The sequence below is a fragment of the Phaethon aethereus genome (genome assembly GCF_964289735.1).
Source record: "Phaethon aethereus genome assembly, chromosome: 2".
NCBI classification, from domain to species: Eukaryota; Metazoa; Chordata; class Aves; order Phaethontiformes; family Phaethontidae; genus Phaethon; species Phaethon aethereus.
This window is the reverse complement of record NC_138582.1, coordinates 140,140,282-140,155,155: the sequence shown is the minus strand read 5'-3', so window position 1 is coordinate 140,155,155 and position 14,874 is coordinate 140,140,282.

Here is a 14,874-nt window from a genome sequence, read left to right as displayed (position 1 = left end):
AGTTGCATAGAACACTTAATAATAAAGTAACATTTCAAGCTATAAATACTAAATCAAGATGCAAACAGATTGTCTTATACCTCAATATAAATTGCAGATACAATACCACCTAAAATTCAAGCTGAGATTTAAGACGATTCCCAGATACTTAAATTCCAAGCCATAATTTAATATGGGTTTAGCTAAAGTACTAATGTTTAATTGCTCCTTACAAGAGCTCTTTCAACAGAAGACTTGATTATGCCTAAACCAAGCCAGAATGATATTAAAATCATGCTGCAGAGCAATATAAATTTGACCTATCACTGATGCAGTTCCATAAAGAATGGCACCATCTTCATGGAGAGCCATTTATTTATATTTTGTATAAACTTGATAGCTATTGAAAAAGTCTGCAAGGAAATAAGTTCTCAGAAAAAGTAGCTGATCTAGTGAAAGCCTCTGAATTTGTTTAATCAATGTATTTATTTTGTAATTAGATAACATGAAACTGAGCAACCTTAAATATCTGTTAATATAGATAGTCTCTTTTAAGAAAACTCTGTACCATTCAGTTATACTTTCACATATTCAAGCTGGAGCAAGACAGTAACTACAGTCAGCAAAAAACAGGACCTGAGGGGATCTCAGGAGGTCATGGAGCACCCTCCACTCCTTTAGAGAGGGAAGCACTTTTACTTTCATCATTCCCAAAGGGTGAGCATTAACCCAATACCACCTCATCCTCAGGAAAACTGTGTAGACTTCACTGCCCTTACTGGACACTTAGAAAAACCTGTTTAAACTAAGCCTTTCTTGTTGAATTTTAAACCTACCTCTTGTCCCATCCTCCCTAAGGATAATTATTTGCTTCCCTGAATTAATCTGAAAATTTTTGCTATGGTACCTTTCTCCCCAAACTTCCCTAGACTGAAGAATTCCATTTTTTCTATCTTATGTTTCAAAAATCTAACCAGCTCTCTGGACTCATTTGGACTCCCTTTCATTTGACTGCTATTATCTGAAACTGTACATGGGTAAAGCTGAAGCTCTGTCAGTTCCAACCATGTTGGAGAATTCACTTCATATAATTTGCGTATCGGGGCAACTCAACATACAGCCTAGTGTACTATTCTCCTTTTTTCAACAGAATGATACTGTTGACTAATGCTGATTTTATTGTTCCCAGACCTTTTTCTGAACTGCTACTGAAGAGCTTCCTCATCCTCTGTTTACACAGTTGATTACTTTTGCCCAAGGGCAATACCTTGCAGTTGTTTCTGATTAATTTCTTATGTTTTGCTTTTTCAAGCTGCTTCTCTGTTTGTCAAGATCGCTTTGGTTTCTAACCCTGTACTTCAGCACACTTACTGCTACACATCGTGGTATCATGAGCAAAGGTCAAAAGTAAGCTCTGGTCTTTTATCCAGGCCATTAATGAAAACACTGAACACAATCATAACCAAGACAGGCCTTTGAAGAACCAATTCATTACATATCTTCATAAGCTTTGATGACTACTCTCTTGGTATATTTATCACTCAGTTTTACAATAGTTCTCTAGTAAACAAATCAAGACTATGATCTCTTCTCTAAATAATACACAAGAGAGTGTCAAAAAAATTTACCAAAGTTATCTACTGCTGTTCTTTATTTGTGTAGCCCATTACCACAATGAAGAATATAGGAATTATAAAAAAATATTTGAAGATCCTATGAAATATCACAAGTCAAGTATTTACAATATGCAGCTGTCTATTTTTCTCCTCACCCACCCTGTTCCTGGCTCTTTTACAAGGTTATTTAACTTTTTTTTTTTTTTTAATATTGCTACTGCCTTAAAGGTATAAAATTTCTTCTACATCACATCAGGTCTGGAACAGGGCTAAGGAGGGAGTGGTTTTCCCTGGTCCATGAGAGCAACTTTCACAGAATGACTGAACTCAATGTCTAGGAGAATACACGAGTGGCACAAGCAGGAGATACCAAGTGTACTTCAGACTGTTCTCTAATACTATGCTGTGTACAACCATTTTGAATTTTCTAGGTCTAGAGGACCTTGCTGATATACAGAACACCACAATGGTCCATAAGAAAACTAATTCATTGAGGTAGCAATCCGCTTCCCGAGTCTGCTCCCAGTGGCCTTCCAGTCATAAGCAATTGAGATCCTTAGGCTTCTGGTCATAAAATGAGAATCTTTTTTACACCACTACCCTCACTTTGTCTTGAAAGTGAATAACTGGGACAGGTTATGAAACCAGAGGCTATTACATGTTTATGTACACAACCAGTTGCATGTCTCCCAGAGGATGGATGAAGACATCCATCACCCAAGCAAGCGATGAGATGGGGACTCTCATGTAGAGCTTGCAAAGACTTCTAGATATAGAACGTCTTTCATTCCCCTCCTCCCATGGAAAAGAGACTGTTTTCCCTGATACGGAAGGCAATGAAAAGGCCAGGATAAGAGAGGCCCTGTAAGAATCCCCATGCCTCAGAAAGGGACAAAACTCAAGGATGCTAATAGCACACCCTCAGGAGCTCCCCTCTTCAGACAGAGGATACGACTTCATTTTTTCCACTAGTTGATTAGCATTTTTCAAAGGCCCATTCAGCTTTTCTGGCTCATATCATAGTGACCTCACAGCTTGAGAGTAGTTCCCTTACAAACAAGAGGCTAGACTCAGTTACGTTTACCACTAGACTGGAGACAAAGTCATGCTTTTGAATTGACTTCCAAATCCTAACCCAAACATCATGGTATTTCCTCAGGCGACCAAAACCTATTAGTGTTATCAATTATCATGCCACTCTAGCTATTATCCACAATACTTACTTAGAATTGATGTCACCAGTAAATCATCCCATTACTAACCAGTTGGAACCAAGGTAAGAACCTGAAGTCTTAATCAGCATCCATACACCATGCAAAGGGCCCAAATGACACAAGCAATCAGTCCATAGTGGAATTCTGCATAAGAAGGAGTTTTGGGCTCTAGAAAGAAGAGCCCTACATGAGCTTTCCCAGGTGTGGTATGTTTAAAAAAAAAATTGAATACGAGATTTTGAAATTACTGTTTAATTTTGTGCTGTGTAATGCTACAGTATAGAAGAAAAAAAAATGGGATGGGCAATATCTCCCAACATGGGAAGTTGTTTAATAACTTTCCAATTTATTATAAATATTAAGAAAAGCAACAGATCAAATGGATTTTTTTCCTCTAGACAGATATCATTTGGAGGAATATTCTGCAGACAAGTAGACTGTGACTTCTGACCTGAGTCCATAAAGACAAACCTGGACACACCCAGTCTGAAAACAACATCAAAGTTGGGCTGGAGAGTTAGTTTCTTAATTAAGGCAATTTGAGTAAAAACAATGAAGGCAAAAGTCACATTTCTGTAGAAGCAATTTTGCAGAAGGGCTAGCCCTCTGCTTTATAGTACTTCAGATGAAAAAGGAAGACGCTATTAGTTGCTTTCTTTGTTAAGTGTTTGAATTAAAACCTTGCTGCCACGCGTTTACTATTTGCCAAGTAGCGCTGAGTGAGTAATTCTCTGCCTGTAATTTCTTTGACTAAATTAGCCTCTTTTTCTTCTCATGGAATATCCATCAGCAGATCATGATTTTCTCATTTAAACATACTCAACAAATATATCTGAATTTTTACCCTGTGAACTGATTGCAAATATTTGAAATTCAAGCTGCATCACTTATTTGAGATTGGTAAATCAGGTCACACTGTTTGTTCTCTCTGACTGAATGAGTGTGAGAAACACTACTTTCCGTACACCCAGTTGTGTGTTCCCCCTCAAAATCAGTCTCCCATAAATGTTTGTGTGAAACAAAATTTGCATTATTGCTTTTTATAAATCTTTCTGCTTAAAGTAAAACTCTATTGATTGTTCTTTCACCAAGAAGTAAATATGAATGGGTTCTGTGTGACTATGGGCAAAGAGAATTCATTTAAGAGGTTTAATGGTTACTTGTGGACATTTTTTGTATTATTCATGCCGTACTTGTTTATAGACAAAGAATGAGTTAGATAAAAAATGCCTTCAGTCCACATAACATCCTTACAAAAGACAGAAAAGGACCAAAATAAGAAAAAGATAAAAAATAAATATTTCCAGTATTCTAAGGGGGGAATGCTGAATCGTACAGCAAATTTGGCAAAAGCAGAAAAACAGAAAAATTCGATCCCTCTACTGTGCACCATTTATCAAAAACTGCATTTCAATAAGCCAGGGATAAGCTCCAAAATACAGTTTTTGTTTTCTTCTCACAGAGCAACAGGATTCTGGTTAAGGGGGTTTCTTGTGGACCGTAATTGCTATGCTGTTTGCAAATATTGATATAATTTGGAAGTGTAAAATTATTCTCACATGATAGCTCCATGGATTCGGCTAGTCCACTGTTGAACAGAGAACAAGCAAGAATAGAAGAATATTCCCAAATGTGGTCATTTATTTTTACAGGGGTTTAATTATTATAAACATAAGCATGTATTTTCTCTCTAAGTATTTTGATAGTTTGGAAAAACAAATAGATTTTCTATGAGAGCAATGAGGATGAAAGGAGCGATTATATGCAGACAGTGAATAGCATCATGGAAAAGCTCATAAATAAATAAAATAAGCATGAACACACACAGGGCAGCTGTCCTAGTTCCCAGCTTCTTAGATGTCTCTTCCCTACAGGCCCTCTCTTCCTCTTTATCCCTCCTGACTTAGGTCAGCTCCTTCCCTTACCTGTAAATCAGCCATTGCTTAGCCATCTGACAGACCAGCCCGACCAAGACTGTAAGTGCGTGGAGGCTAACCCATGCTTCAGTGGCTTGCCCCATGTTTTGGGCTCCGTCCTGCTGTTGCCCAGGTTGTACGCTGCGTTTCCTGCAGCCAAGAGGCTGTGACACACACACCGGTGTCCTCAGAGCCAGAGGCACGGTCCTGCCCAGGGACCAGCAGCTGCAGTGTTGTTCGGTTAATCCATGAGCGTGTGTATTATGAATATCCTTACATCTCTCCCTTACAGCCACGGGGCCGGACAGCCACTCCACTAATTGTGCTAGGCGCAGAAAATCTGTATACGATAGATACATACTTTTCAAGATGACAGCCATAAGGAACATTCAATTTGGTCTACCAAAATGCTGACCTGATGTAGACGCACAAGGTAAAGTAGTATGCACTGAGGGTATGCATTTCAGCATCTTTCACACTGAATTCCATGGGGCCAAAAAATACTCTAGTAAAGAATTACATTTTTTCATTATTTTTTAGATGACCTGCCCCATCCCTCAGACACCAGCAATCTCTGACTTGCTGATGCCATTCAGGCTCTGTGCAGCTTAAGTCACACTTCTAGGCACAGACCATAGCATGACCTTTGTCTTTCAATATTTTTATTAAAATCCTTGCTACTTAGCTGTTGACACCTATTATATTTCAAAACTGTCCCATTCTGAATCCCAACTCCAGAAGCATCAACACAGATATCGAACAAAACCCAAATCCAACACCAAAGCAATTTTCTAAGTTAAAGTGTTTAAATGAAAGCTTTCCCAACCAGGGCCTCAGAAGGGCATATAGGTTAATAATAATCAAAAAAACCCATAATATTTTTTGCAAGTTATCTTAATAACTGAATTTTGGTCCTAAAAAAATAGTGTGATCACAGGTTTCTATTTGCCTATAATGTTAAAAAAAAATTTGCATGGAAATGCAAATAAAAACACAACAAGTCACAATGGAAACATTTTTTTTAAATATATCAACATCTCTGGCTTTCACATGTTTTTGCATAATGATAGGGCTAATATAACATAACAAATCCTAAACTGTTTTCACAAGGAGTGGAAAAAAGATGTGTAAAAGTATGCTCTGTCTTGCTTCCTTCTGTTCACAATGTATCTAAATACAACAAATGGTGTTCTTGCTCTTTCTGTCTGTTTCTCAATCTGTTTGGAAAGTAGCCATCATTCTGCAGCCAACCATAATATTTGACACTTCCTGACATCATGAAAGCCACCATCTGTCTATCATTGAAGCCCTGTACTTTTTAAAGACTGCTTGGCCTGATCTTTAATGAAGCTTCACTGTGAATGCACAGATCAGTTTAGATAGAAAACTGGGGACGTCTGACAAAAGGAATCTGTGCAAAATCACGTTTTAGTTAGATTCAGCCGCAAGACAAAAGGAAATATCAAGACCTTCTTTCAGACAGCAAAGAAACAGTTCAGTTCACTTTCAATTAGTCCCGGTCCAAATTTGTCATGGAAAGTTTGGAGGATGAAACTGAATTCAGAAAAAAGATGAAACTCAAATTAAGTGGAGAGCATTTCTCCTTCCTTCACCTAACTACTGTTTTGAAAGATAAATATAGACATGCTTCCAGTGTTTGTGAGAGGTAAAGTATAGAATATGCTATTCATTGGAAATTATAATGAGATTTCATATTTAGGGTTTATAACAATTTTCAAACTTCTAAAAAGCAGCTTTTCTATGCTTTTGGCTTGATATATAAGTTTTCAAGACTCTTAAAAGACTGAAGAGATAGAAATCTTGGTCTATTTTGTAAATATATCCTAGAAGGAAAGCATAAGCTTTTTTGCCCAAGATGTATCTTAACAGGGAAATGTATTCCCTGTGATATTTTAAGGCATGCATTGCTACCATGACTTTTGCAAAAAGCAGTGACTCAAGCTGCAACGGCTCTACTTGTTTCACTTAGAACAGATTTGGATGCAAACCTTTACAAACCTGACTTGGAAAATCATGACCTTTGCATACCCCATGCTCTATTTCCTTCATCTACAAATTAATTCAAGTGTCTCCTCACAGCTACAGAGGCAAAACTCTCCTCGCAACCTTCAAGTCTGCAATACTCCTGTCGGGCTACAGCTCCAACAGACACGTAAACCAATTCACGGGTGGAGAGCAAGGACCCTCGTCCCCTTTGGCTACTACCACCTCTCCTTTCCTCCTCCTCTGTCAGCCTGTCCCCCTCCACCAGTGCTGAGAATGGAGACGAAGCATTTCCTGTGCTTTTCTCAGCACGGCACCGGTAAATGTGGCTGGCCCTTCATCAGACAATTCAGGTCAGGAGGGAGCCCTGTGCACAGGCTGTGCTGCAGGCTGTGAAGGGGCCAAGTGTCCTGCGACTCACAACCAACTGCACAGGGTGACGGTGAAGGAGCAGCATTCAACAGGCCAGGAAGCTGCTTGAGGTCTCAGAAAGAGCTTATAGAAAAGAGCTGCATCTCACTTCTTGTCACTACTGACTCTGCAAAGCATCGCTGCTAAGGATGAAAGTAATGAGTGTAAGGGCATGGAAGGGAAATGTCTTTCTTACCAACAATAGATGGTAATAATAATAATTATTTTCACTTAGGTAATTGTCCCAGAGCTAGCCATAATAATATCCAAAGAAAAAATCAAAGCATGGTCCTGCATTTTGTGGTAAGAACAAATAAGGAGCCTCATAGTCTGAGTACCCGTCCAAATCCCATCTTCAGTCCTATGCCTCCTACTTTATGCACCCTCCCACCCTACCCCACAGTGCCTGGAGACTGTCCCCCCAACCCCTGTCAACCTTATTCAGCCTGTATTTCCCGCCCTCCTGTCATACCTTCCCAAACAACAGCTCCAGGATTCTGTCTGCAGGACAGTAGCTGTTAGCTGTGCCTTCAGGACAGGATCAGGCAATAGGAAACAGGATCCATTAAATTACTTTTATCAGTTTTGGGTGGAAAGTATAGACTTCTCAGTATTCGAGGGGTCAATTTATATATGGTATGCTGAATGCCCTGAAATCCCCCAAACCTGCAGACACAAGACCATCTCTATCTGAGGCAGGCTTTGCATGAGAGCTTCTCTGTTGCTTGTTTGTAGTATATGGCCACCAGGATTCCCTCTTTCACTCCCTCCCTCTCCTCTTCTTTCCACCATGACACCTGAATATCTCAGTTTTTCATTAATTTACCCAAATAATACTCCTGTGAGGCTGGGAAGTGCTGTTGTCCCCATCTCCTGCTATTCTACCCTGACGGCAGAGAGGCAATTAACTTGCCCAGCACCATGTCAACTCTCAGTGGCAGAGCAGGGAGCTGAGTTCAGCTTTCCCAAGTCCTGGGCTAATTGCCCCATCACTAGTTCCCACTGAGTCTTCCTGTTCATATGAGTCTTCCTCTTTATTGCTTTACCACCACCTTCAAATTCAGTGCTTTAAAGAACTATCTTCTATAACTTTAATGATCTGTTTTTCCCATAGGCGTCTTTTCACAGATTTTTCTGCTACGTATTTTCAGGTTTATAAAAAATGGCAGCCTCTAAAAATAGTCTCTGTATTGCCACACAAATACAGAGCAATGGAAGTTGATTTGGTTGATTGGAAGACTTCATTAAAAGCATAAATGGGGTTGGTTTTTTAGAGCACAATAGGCAGCAAAATGATCGTGTGTTGTAAACTACATATCATATGGCACACAGGTACAACCACACAGTGTGGAGCAGAGATGGCTTTATACTGCCCAGGCTGATATTGATGTAATCATAGTACCATTACATTCAGTGCTATGGAAATTGCCTCTTCAAGCCCAAAATGGCATTCGAGGAACTCCCTCAGGCACTCTTCACATCTAAGCCTGAGGACAGGACCATAGACTCCAGGTTTATGCAAATCCTGTACCCAGGGAACTTTCGCCCTGTGTGCTGTACACTGTAGAGCAGACACAAAACACAGTCTGGCTTTTTGCCTTTCCCTTGTAAAACACACTGAGTTGCTCAATAAATGAGGTGTAACAGCATTTGTCTATCACTGAAATAAAAGAGAGAAAAACAGCAGCCATTTGCACTCTTTCTTCACAGTAGAAAAAGGAGAGAGAAAAACAACAATCTCTAGCTGACATTGCAAAACGATAACAAAAACGACTTCCTCCTTGGCACCTCTTTCTCTCTTTGGGAATGTTACTGGATTCCAAATGAGCAGAACTGACCCAGGCCTCTGTTTTGGATCCCCTCCTCAATGACACCGAATTCAAAAGGATCCGTATCTTGCCTCATTACTGGGTAAGAGAGAAGGTGCCACCTGCTGCAAACCCCAGCGTCAGGCACTTTCAAAGATCTTCATGGCTCTAGACAAGGGCTAGCGAAGTGCAGGGAAAAAAGGGCAGGTCTGCAATCCAACAAAGAGAGAGAGGTGAAGTGGACCTAGAAGCAACAAAGGTAAATGCGGCTATCTAAGAAAGTCAGTCATCCAACCACATACATAATAAGCATTCTCATCCTCTATACATTCCATATATCATTCCTATACATTCCTATACCCTTCATTCTTATCACTCAGCAAAACATTTAGTTGTTTCTAGGTTTTCACTTGCAAACCAAAAGTAAGATGTGATCTTATATAGTACTTCCATGTACTATAAAATTAATGCATTTAAATATGGGTATTACAGATTTTAGAACAGTAAGCTGCATGGAAAAATGATGCATATTGGTGAAATAAAGAATAATTTATTTGGAACAGCTGTTCTGGTTTGAAGAATTTTTTGTCAATATGCATTATAACCTCTTAGTTTGTTTTGTGTGCCCAAAACCAGAGCAGACTAATCAGTACTGGTCAAAGACAATTTTGTGCCAAAAATTATGAGGACTAGCAAAGTTAGTCATGGCTGTGAATAGCTAGGATAGCTATAATATATATATTTTGGTTATGCCCTTGACCACCAAGTTATTCAGATTTATTCTGTCATGCACTCTTACAACAAAAAATAAAAACCCAAGCAACCCTTGCTGCAAGTAAGTGTTGAAAGGCTGATGTATTCAGCCTTTTAATCTGGAGGCCATGAAAAATCATTGCCAGTTAGTAATCGATGTTATTCTTTCATTTCTAAGGAATTCAGAAGAAAATTCAGAATATAGCTCTGCTGAAATCATGTTGTATGCCAGCAGTGACAGCAAACCTTCTTCTGAAGGATCTACATCCTCAGTCTACTACCTGATGCAGCACAGGACTTTTCTGCTGGCATATTTTTCAGATGAAATGAATAATTATAGAGCTGGATTGGATGGAAAGTCAGGAGATCTGGTTTAAATCCTACAGCTGCCACCTATTTCTCTATGGCCATGTGCTGAATGCTCAAAATCTCCTTGCCTTGCCTTCCATTCTCTCAGATGGGGATGCTGATATTTCTTTTTCTGTCTTTCTTTGACTATCTTGTTTCCTTAGAGCATAAAACCCTCATGGCAAAGACTGCTTCTCCTGTATCAATTCAATGCTTGCATCCTTGGTAGGATATGTTACACACAGCTGTAAGATAAATAATCATGTTCTAGTTCCTAACTCAGCATTGCATCCACCACAACAACTTAGGATATCTTAGCTATTTCTTGAGAAGATTAGTTTGAATGGACTGTGAGAAAGGTTAAAATGACAGCACAGTGACTTGGGCTGGTCCCTTCAGGCGTGTGTTGTCTTTAATGGCTGTCACTACATCTCTCATCAGGTGCTGAAAAGATCTGTAACATGAAAAGATGCATCTGGCACCATCTTCACTTATATTAGTTTTCAGGTCTAGAACTTGTTCCTGAATAAACTGTGAACTAGAATAAACTGTGAACTCAGAAAGAAGGAGAGTAAAGGAAAAAAGGAAGGAAGGAGGACCTATTGAAAGTTGAATGACTTCATGCTAATGTCTGAGTTCTTTCTGGAATTTATCCAGTCACTGTATTGCTCTTCAATACAGTGCTGCAGTTCTACTTCACTGTGGTTAGACAGTGGATCAATTTCTGTGCTCTTTTTGTCCATTGTCTGTTTTTCTTCCTTTCTCTATGTAATTAAGAATCTGAAAGACTCTTCTCCTATTAACTACATAGAGTGGACTTAAAAAATGATTGACCTGATCCACAACAGCAGAAATTGTAAGGAAATGGTACAGATAACACAACTATCTTCACACATTCAGTGGGATCTGGAGATACTGCCAGCCTGGTGCTTCAAAGGATCAGGCCCATAAAATGTTCAGTAGTTTGTATTTATGCAACAGAAGTTACATCCTGAGCTAGCTAATCTACCGTATTCCCCATGGAGACATCCCAGCATCATCTATGTTTGCTATCTCTATTCCTGTTTAAAGGTGTCAGCCTAAATTCAAGCAGCTGTCAGCTACCTAGTGGGCTTGGCTCTTTTCTAGTAGTTAATTGTGCAGACACCATTGATTGGGGGTATAGGCCACTGGCGCAGTTTCTGCTTTGCAAGAAAACAAAAAGGAAGAAAGAGAGGAAAATAAACCCATTCATTATATATAAGCCAGACATAACAAATATAACCTCAAAACTATTTGTAAAATTAGCTAAGCATACATGCTTAATGTGCAGATTATTTTCCATATCTTGATTGTGCGATGGCCAAGATAGGCAGCAGGAGAAATGAGATGTAAGCAGTTTCTTTTCAAATTTGTTTCTGATTCCAGTTAGTTTATTTTATAAATAATGTTCTAGGGAAACCAAAACCTTTCAGAGAAAATCAGCTTCATAAAGTTTGATGGCCAGAAGGGAGCATTCGTCTGACCTCTGTAAATCACAAACCATTACACTTCACCCAGTTAAGCCTGTATCAAACTCAATAATCTGTGTTAATGTCTGATCATGGCAACCATTCCATAAACACATCTAGTCATTTTCAAAATTGTAAAAATGGGAAGCATACAACATAATTAGCAGACAGTGAGAAGAAATCTAGACTTGTTTCTGAAACTTTCCAAACAGAATTAAGTTCTCAGCAAGATATAAAAATATTGTAGAATTTTTCCCTGCTGGCATAGATGTGTGAGACATATTCTCCTTTTCTGTGTCACGTGTGAAAGAATTCTATCTGAAGATAAGGTATCCCTCATTCTCTTTGCTGAATTTTTAACCTGAATACCTTTACAGACTGGCCATCTGGCATTCTGCTTTCATGTTCTGGCATCGATTTGAGTGAAGACTAAATGCTAAAGATTAAGGCACTGGAGTTTTAAGGATGTTGTTCTGTTAATGTACAGTGCAAACTTTTCAACATTTATTCTAAAAGCCATACCACAGAAACAAGGTCTTTTTTTCTTTGCCCACTGTAAAATAAATATGTACTGACATGTATGTGTCTGTGTGCAAACTAAATACTAACTTAAAATGCTCAGCTTGAAGAATTGCAACATTTCTTGTATTCATTGTGAAAAGTATAACATACACACTTGACAAAAATTCATTGCAAAATAGGTTTTCGAAGAATAACTTTCATCAACAGTGTGCTACTGAGAAAGACCTACACCCCGCCAGATTTCAGAAGCGACACACGTGTCTGACATAAGCAGTGGACGTGACAACATGCACCGGGGCCCTGGCAAACACACTCCTGAGAAGCAGTGGTCACCCCTTCAAAAGTCACTGACCCTTGGTGGGATGTCACTCTTCCCTCAGCAGTGACTGGGTGGTCAAACACACCTGACCCACTTTGGGGACTTAAATTGAATAATACTGACCTGGATAAGGCAGTGATCTGGATGGCGACTTGAGGAACGGTGTTTTTGTTAAATAGATCAAACTCAGCAGCAAGATTCATCTAACTCTGCCTCCCCTCACTTTTACCAGTGCTGACTTTCCTACTTTTTCTTCTCCAGGGCCCCTTAACATGTTGTGGTGCCTCCAGCAGAGCCTTAACCTGTGTGATTTCCCACTGCCATCATCCACATGTTTGCCACAGAATAGTGTTTCTGATACAAGTTTATTGATATCCAGACATCTAACATCAGAGCATGGTATTTGCTTTCTTCTAGAAAGATTCAGAAAACTTTAGGTGTCCAAAAACCTTTAGTAAACTGAAATTTCCTATCCCTAAAAACTGACTAAGTCAAAAGAAAAAGGTGAAAGAAGCTTAACTGATTCGAGAATCATATTCCTGCCCCATCCCAGTTCTTTTTTATTTCTCCCAGAGAGGAATATGGGCATTTGTTTTGGTACACACAGAGTCTTTCTGCAAATCTGACTGATTGCATATTAAGCTTTGTGTGCAACCACTTTGATTTGAAAGAAACTGCATCTTCTTAAATAAAGCAGAGAGAGCTGGGAAGGGAGAGACACAGCTGTATGAAGCTCCATGTCCCAGCAGTGGGTCTCGTGGGTCCCCCGTGCCCCCCCGCCCCGCTCCAGATACTAGTTTCTTGGCATTTATGCCTTCAGCAGTTTCCTAATTGTTTATTTTTAAAAGTAGGGGCAACTTTGGGGGAGTTTCTACTTTATGGTTGCTGACTCTGCCTAGCAACATTCTTAAGAATTCTTTTTTTTTCCTGTCTGGAATTTTGTCTATGAACAATTTCAAAAAACACATTTCTGATGATACTTGCTATAAGGCAGAATTAGCAAAATTTTGTCTGGCGCAGACAAACAATGTTTGAACTGGGTTGTGGCATCAGAAAGGACACCCACAAAGAAAGTGTCAATTTTTATATTCTCTAAACTATCCTTTTAAATCTATAGGCAATTGGCACCTAGGTCTCTTGAGAATGGCGTCCCACCTTTGCAGTGGGCACAGTGCCATCCTAGCAGATGGGCATGAGTGTTGGCATGCTGAGAATCAGTATGTGCATCACGTTTGAGTACAATAGGTCAGACTCTCATCCAAGCATGTGGGAATGAGAGTGTCTGTGCTGAGCTTCTGTGCCAATGGTTAAAGGAATATACCATCATTAAGCTAGCTGAAGGAGACAATTCATTTTTTTAAATTAAGCCACATTTCCTATAGCTAGCTGAGAGCACCATTTCTTCTGCAATGCTGTGACTCCCGGATCACTGACAGAAGATAGAATGCATATATATATATACATACACATATATAGCCCAGCCAAGGAGACACTATCTTGTTTCAACAAAGATGCATTTTTGCCCTATTTGATCTCCCTGCTGAATGGCTCATCTAGGTACAAAAGCCAGATCTGGAGAAGCCAGCATATAATTTCAGCTGAATAGAACCCTAAGAGCGCTACAGTATTTGGCATGAAATTTGCAATGGAGCCCTTGAAGGGGCTTTCCCATCCTGGAACCAACAGAGGCTAATTTTGATTCAGTAAGAAAAAATGCACCTTGCTGACATAACAGAATGGACTTTTTCAAGCTCTTTTTTCCAATCACGTGTGGGAAGTTATTGACAACATTAGGCACACTTTCTACACTGTCTTCTACTAAAATGGCCAAAATGGTTTCCAAGCAGTATGGAGGCTCAGGGCATTTGGACTGAACAGATTGTCTTATCACAACCTCTTTCAGTATAAAAAGTAAGATTGTCATCGACAGTCAATGGCTTCTCTAGCAGAGGGCATATACTAACAGCAAGCCAGCAGCATTTGGTTCTCTAGAGAGATGATGACCACTCAGACTTATTGATGTTCTTTGGCCTTATGCATTTGAAACTGCATCACAAGGTGCATTGTAATTCATCAAATTTTTTCCCTATGTCACTGAATATTCTCTTTGTGCTTTCAAAAATGTCACTCCTATTGGAAAAGTAGACAGTTTAGCTCAAACTGAATGTTATTCCTGTTGCCATCAATTTTAAGAGGAGCTATTGAGATTTTATTCTGGATGGCGGAGAAAAACACTTATTTTTTAACCTCATATATAATCATAGCATGATATTTCAAAATTAACTTTATGACACAGTCATGAAGAATAATTCTGAAACTTTTTCACTTTCATTCTAGTTCTTCTTGAGAAAATGAGAGACTGAATGAATAAGTGAGCAATTGACATGGAAGAACCAGAGTCATATTTCAGGCTTCACCTCACTTGAAATTATTTGAATTATTAAAAATAATAATAATCAGCTGAAATCAGATAAACGCAGAAGGACTCGAGTCT